Source organism: Petaurus breviceps, unplaced genomic scaffold (genome assembly GCF_028583685.1).
Source record: "Petaurus breviceps papuanus isolate PSGF00001 unplaced genomic scaffold, PetGlider_PUasm1.0 90731, whole genome shotgun sequence".
Taxonomy (NCBI): Eukaryota; Metazoa; Chordata; class Mammalia; order Diprotodontia; family Petauridae; genus Petaurus; species Petaurus breviceps.
The window spans coordinates 8,872,304-8,879,349 of NW_027187325.1; positions in this window are offsets into that span (position 1 = coordinate 8,872,304).

Consider the following 7,046-nt stretch of genomic DNA (forward strand, 5'->3'; position numbering starts at 1 on the left):
AGAGAGAGAGAGAGAGAGAGAGAGAGAGAGAGAGAGAGAGAGAGAGATGGGGAGAATTAAGGAAGGTATTAAAAGGGAAAAATAGAGAGAATAAAGGAGAGAGGAAAATAAAGTTAAAACAAGGTAGAGAAATATATGAGAGAAAAAAGGGGACTCCTCTAGCACACATGGGTCTTTTCCTTCTCTGAAATCCTGTATAACTAGGTTTAACATCAGAATGTTATCTAATAATCAATCAATAAGCATTTATTAAGTGCCTACCACATAGCAGGCACAGTCTTAGGCCCTGGGGATATAAAGACAAAAATTAAACAGTCTCTTCTCTAAAGAACTTAGATTCTATTGGAAGAGACAAAATGGGCATATATAAATACATATAAAATACAAACAAAATAAATATAACTTAATTTGGGGAGGGGAGGTGGAGGAAATCGGGGAGGGCTTCTTAGAAGCCTTATATTTGAGTTCACGAGGAGCTAGGTGGCACAGTGGTTAAACCTCCAGGCCTGCAGTCAGGAAGATGACTTCAAATCCCTAATCTCAGATACTTACTAGCTATGTGACCCTGGGCAAGTCACTTAAACCTGTTGACTCAGTTTCCTCATCTATAAAATGAGAAGGAAAATTGCAAACCACTCCAATATCTTTGCCAAGAATACCCCAAAAGGGGTAATGAAAAATTGGTTATGACTGAAACAAATGAACAAAACAACATTTGAACTGAGTTCTGAAGGAAAATTGGGTTTCTAAGAAGGGGAGATGAGGGAGGAATCCATTCCAGAAATGGAGGACAGCCTATGCAAAGGCCCAGAGATGGGAGATGGAATTTCACTTGACAAATGGGAGAACAATTTGGTTGAACTACATATATTGTATGAAGGGGAGTGAGCTACAATAAAACTGTAAAGGTAGGTCAGAGCCAGGTTGTGAAGAGTTTTAAGTGCCTCAAAGAGGGATTTGTATTTTATCCTCAAAGTAGCAGGAAGACCTTGGATTTTGAGCAGGAGAGTAATGAGCTCTGGGAATGCAGTTTCCACTTTGGAAGCTGTGTGGAGGATAGATTGAAGTGAAGAGAGAATTGAGGGAGAGAGACTAATTGCAATAGTTTAGGTGAGAGAATGACAAGGGCCTGAGCTGGGATGGCAGTTATGTGAACGGAGAGAAGGGGATGGACACAAGAGATGCTGTGAAAGTAGCATCCCCTAGAAATGGCAATAATAGTTTCAAATACGTGAATTTTGCATCACTAGCACTCTTTTGTATTACTTGTGTCCTAAGGGCAGAGTTAAAGACTTATATTATTCTAATATCCCCTACAACCTCTAGCAAATTAGTGTGCATATAATAGGTGTTCATTAAGACAAATCAATTAAAGGGCAGAGAAACGACATGAAAGAAAAGTGGCAGAGAAAGGAAGGAAAGAAAAGAACAGGGAGAAAAGGAAAAAGGTGAAGGTCAAACATTTTCCAAATGAGTATCAAGGGCGTACGTATTATGTGCAAGGTCCTGTGTTAGCCAGTAGGGATACAAGTATGAAGAATATAAATAACCCTACTCTCTCAAAGAACTTTACATCATAACAAGAGAGACAACAAGGAATTATATGAGCATGTACAAAATAAACACAAGAGAATAAATGCAAATTAAAAGTAGTTGGGGAAAGGGGGCGGGCCAGCAGTTGGAGGACATAGTCAGGCTCTCAATGGAAGGTGGGGTTTAGCTGTAACTTGAAGTGAGGGATTTGGGATTCTTCCAGGTAGAGGTCATTAAAGGTCAGGGCAAAGGGGCAGAAATGGAAGACGGAGTCAGAAGTAGAGAGGAGGTCATTAACTGGACTGAAACATGTAGAAAGCAGAGTAATATGAAGAGACTGGAAAAACAGGTTGGGGCCAAACCGTGAAGGGCTTTCACAAGCTAAACTGAGTGGTTTATATAGGGTATCCTAATGGTGGCCATCTTAAGCCTCAATACCTTAAGACTGCACTAAGACTTTGGGAACGCTCTGTATTTGATGCTAGAGGGGATGAAGCACCAATAGAGTTTATTAAAGTAGGAGATCTTTCTTTGCTTGTGGAAAACCACTTTGGCAGCAATATGGAGGGCTGGAGTAGACAGATGCTTGATGAAGGGAGCCCACCACAATAACTTCGGTTAAGAAGTGATGAGGGCTTCAATTTCAGGTAGTGGCTGTGTAAATAGAGAGTAGAAGGTAGAGCCAAGATGGCAGAAACCCAGACCAATTTTTTCCAGCATTCCCCTCCAGAAACTTTAAAATGACTCTTTTTTTTTTTTTTTAAGCAATCAGGGTTAAGTAACTTGCTCAAGGTTACACGGCCAGTTATTTCTGGGTGTGGTGCTGAGTGTCTGAGCCCAGGATTCGATCTCCAGGTCATCCCAACACTGGAGCCACTGCTCTTACTCGCTGAGCCACCTGGCCACCCCTAAGCAATTGGGGTTAAGTAACTTGCTCAAGGTTACACGGCCAGGTGTTTCTGGATGGGTGCTAAGTGTCTCAGCCTGGGATTCGATCTCCAGGTCATCCTGACACTGGAGCCGGTGCTCTTACTCACTGTGCTACCTGGCCTCCCTAAAATGACTCTTTAAATAAAACTTTGGAGCAGCAGAGCCAACAAAGGACAGGGTGAGATGTTTTGCAAGCCTAAGACAACATAGGAAGGAGGTCAGCAGGAGAGGTCGGTGGCACCGGAGTTGGGGTAGGCCTAGGACAGAAATGTCAGTGGGGGGCCTTGGAGGCAGCCTAGGACAGTGGCAGCAGCAGCAGCAGCTTTGAGAGCTCTTAGGCCAGAGGCAGTAATGGGTCAGAAACTGATCAGAGATTGTAGAAGACCCTTTGCTGGCACGGGGTGCTGGTGCTGATTGGCATCTCTATTGGCCATATGTAGTTCTGGGTTCAAAGAGGGAGATAAAGTGGGAAGAACATTCTTGAACAGTCTTTGGTTATTTAGAAACAATAGAAGAAAGTAGTTTTCCAGAGAAAAACAAACTGATATCCCCCTGACCCATTCCCCCTCCATCTCCAGTGTTGATTAATATGCAACATAATATGCATACACATGTATACATAAATAATATATTATGTAATATATATGCATACATATACATATGAGTGTGTATATGTTAGGAAGACTGGCAGATTTTTCATTTCTTTTTTCATTTCATTTCTTTACAAAACTGGGTTGGACACACATGACAGATCTTTTGTCCTTTTGGCCCAGGGCTTATTTCTTACCAAGAAAGGGGCACAGAGTGACAATCACCCTCACATTTTAGTTTCTCTGAATCCTTTGCATTTCTCAAGGACCATCTTGAATCCAATCTCTACCATGAAGTTTTCCCTGATCTTCCCAGGCAACAGTGATTTCTTTCTTTTTTGAACTCTATTACCAGTATTATGCATGCATGTATATGTGTGCATACATGTACACATACATGTGCGTACAAATATGTATACGCGTATATAACACGTGTGCATACATAAACAAAATATATTGTGCACACACATATATAAACATGTATGTTATATCATGTCTTTCCAACTAGATTGCAGGTTTGTGGAAAGGAAACGGACACCATATGCTTTTTTTGTATCCTCCCATATTCCTTAATTTAGTGCTTGCCATATATTAAAGATTCATCAAATGTTTGCTGATTGATTAATTAGTCCCTGATACCTCTTCGTTGGGACCTGTTAAAGACTACCAGTCAAATAAGGTGCCACGTCTTTCCATGCTTTTAAGGAACCAGAATTATCTCATTCACCAAGAAGGAAAAAAGGCATGATGACAGAGTCCCTATCACTAACAAGCAATATGACTTTGGGCACCTCATTTGCTTTCTCTAGGACTCAGTGTTCTCTTCTATAAATGGGTAGGTTGGGGGAAAGGAACTCATGGTGCCTTCCAGCTCTGATACACTATGACTCTGATTTGAAGTCCACCCTTCTCACTGGCTACCAAATTTCTATCCGTGGCAGGTGCCTACATGACAGAAGAAACCTGGAAACATCCTGCTTTTGTGCTCACACTAGGCCCTTCTGGGCCCATCTAAGCCTAAGCCTGGGCAACGAGTAACATTCCCAGTCTGATCTCCGATATTTCAGCCTGGATATGGTGCTTATAGATTGCTGTGTCAAAGTATGTGAATTCTCCAGGGTTCCAGGAGATTTATACATTTCTCGACTGTGCCGGGCTGGCTCTTATTTGCTGTTACCTGCAAAAATATATCTCTTGGACCCAATTCACAGTGGAGCAATGTTAGGTCATTATTCCTTGAATTGTTAGGCTGTAAAGAAGTAATTTCTCACTAACCTGTGACATAGGAAATAGTGATTCGGTTTTCAGGTCATTTCAGGAGTTCCTTTTATGACAATCTGTTTTTGTATCAGCGAATGACATTTCTGTATTTTCAGAAAGTGGACACTTTGGTATTATTTGTGGGTGCACATTAAATATTTTTCTTCTGCCTCTGGTTCCCCCTTAGTGCTTTCAATTCTAATATATCATGCAATGGATAACTAAATATGGTTGATGAAAGGGTGTAAGTGCCGGAGATGGGAGCTAGGGCTGGCATTAAGTGCTTTTCTAAAAATTGGAGCTTCTTGGCTTGATATTTCTTTCATGATGAAGGAAGAAAAATGATGCATGCCCAGGTGCCTTTCTGGTGAATTCTTTTTTCCACCCAAATGCAACATACCATCTGTCATTCATGGTTGGTATGCCAGTGGGACCCTAGCTGGCCTTGCCTTAGGCAAAGCCAAGAGGTCGATGGTATTGTTCCTTCTCAACACAACTGCATTCAATTAAAAAAAACATCATTTATTATGGGTCTTTTCCATATGACATTAACCCTTTGAATCCAGGATTGGAGATAGAATGTAAACTCCTCGAGAACAGAGACTATTTCCTTCTGTCTCTGTATCCCTAGTGCCTAGAAGGATGCTTGTCACATAAGTGTTTACTAAATGCTTGCTGATTGATTGATTATAGATCCCTAGAATGGAAGGATGGGGTTGGTATTGAGAGAGTGACTCCACAGATAGCTTCCAGATACAAGTTTTACTATGTTCTACTTCTTCCTACTCAGAGTTGGCTCTAGGAAAAAACAAAGCTATGAGGGTACAGAACTCAATCTTCCTTCCCCTGCCTCACCATTCTGGACCTCAGTCATATTCTTCTCCCTCCTTTCTTGCCTCAGATGCCCAGTAAAGTCATGTTCTTTCTCTCTAAAAATGGGTTCTTATATCCACTGATGACATAGAAGGCATGGTGTTGTATTCAACTCAAGGTGGATTCAAAATGAGAGAATCTGATTCTGTCCTTGAAGAAGTTGATGTCTCATGGTTCAAACATCTTTGTTTCTCAGGCTCTTTCCATTCATCTATACTACTCACCCATACCCTACTACTATTCATCAGTAATGAGATTCATGTAGCATGTTGCCTACAATCCTCAAGAAGGCAGAACTGAGTAGGACTAGAATCAAGGGTAGGGAATCTGCAGCCTCGAGGCCACACATGGTCCTCTAGGTCTTCAAGTGTGGCCTTTGACTTGGATCCATGGCCACACTTGAGGACTAAGAGGGCAACATGTGACCTTGAGGCCACAGGTTCCCTACCCCTGGACTTGATCTAGCGGAAAAGTACACAATCAGTAAAAAAGACGATCTTCCTGCCCCAGAAGTGGTAGCTGAGGTTTTCAGACATACACTGCTGGGATTTCCATTTGCTATCCTTTCCTCTACTTTGTAGATGGGAGAATGGTCCTTTGGAGTTTCCTTCTCAGTCATATCTCTCCTTCTCTCTTTTTTTTCCTTATTGGATAGACCAGTAAGAGTCATAATGATTGGGGCAGCTAGGTGGTGAAGTGAATAGAGTACCGGCCTGGAGTCTGGAGGACCTGAGCTCAAATCCAGACTCAGACACTTAACCGTTACTAGCTATATGACCTTGTTCAAGTCACTTAACCCAAGTTGCCCTGCCTTCCCCCCTCCAAAAAACAAAAAATAAAAATAAAAAAATTAAAATAAGTCATAATGACTCTTTACGTTCTCTTCATGGTTAGAAATGAATATGCTGATTTTCTGGAAGGAAGAGAAGTGACCAGAAGTCTTTCTCTCTATCTGCTAGTAGTTGGAAAGTCCATGTGACCTCATGCTGAGGAAAAATTAGCTGAGTAAAGGGAATATATCCTTACCATTTGCTATTCAGAAATAAGTAGGAACTCATATTTTTAAGATTATTTTTGAGAATTGTAAATTCATCATATGGTACCCATTTTATGTATATCTAATAACCTAGGAATTTCTTCAAGGAATTCCTGATAGTCCATATACTTAGTCCACTAAATCTCTCCAGACAAGATCGTTGGTTTATGTAGAAGGGTTCAGTCTATTGGACGCTATTGGCCAGCACTAAGAGAAATCTTGGCCCTCAACAGATTTGGGGTGTGGGAATTTCATTATTGCTTGGGAACTTCTTGGATTGTATGATATATGTTATCATGCGTATTTCCTGGAAAAAATGACATGTGACAAGAATTATGAATCCCATTTATTGGAGAAAGGAGAAAAAGTAGATGGGAAGGAGACTTAGAAGCAAAGTCAAACTAGTGAGATATAGCCTAAACAATGTCCTTTCCATACAACACTGAATTCTCAATTCTAAGATTGAAGATCCCCTTAATGAAGAGAGAGGGTTATCACCAAGAAACAATATCCTGGAGAACTCCTAGATCTCCATTTTATTAAGTTCAATTCAGCATTTGCTCTGGTAGAATTATAAACTTGGGGAACTATTTCTTCTTCTCCTTTGCTTCTCTATTCTGGACTTCAATGGTATTTCCTCCCTCCATGCTTCAGATCCCCAGTGGACTTATGCGCTTCCTTTATAAAAGTGGAATCTCTATGTTTCATTTCATTCCTAAGCACTAATACCTTTAAGTGTGTGCCCTCCTCTGGGGTGGGTCTGAAATCTACTTAGTTGACCTTAAGTTAGATCGGGGATTCCTTATCCTTTTTTTGTGTCATTA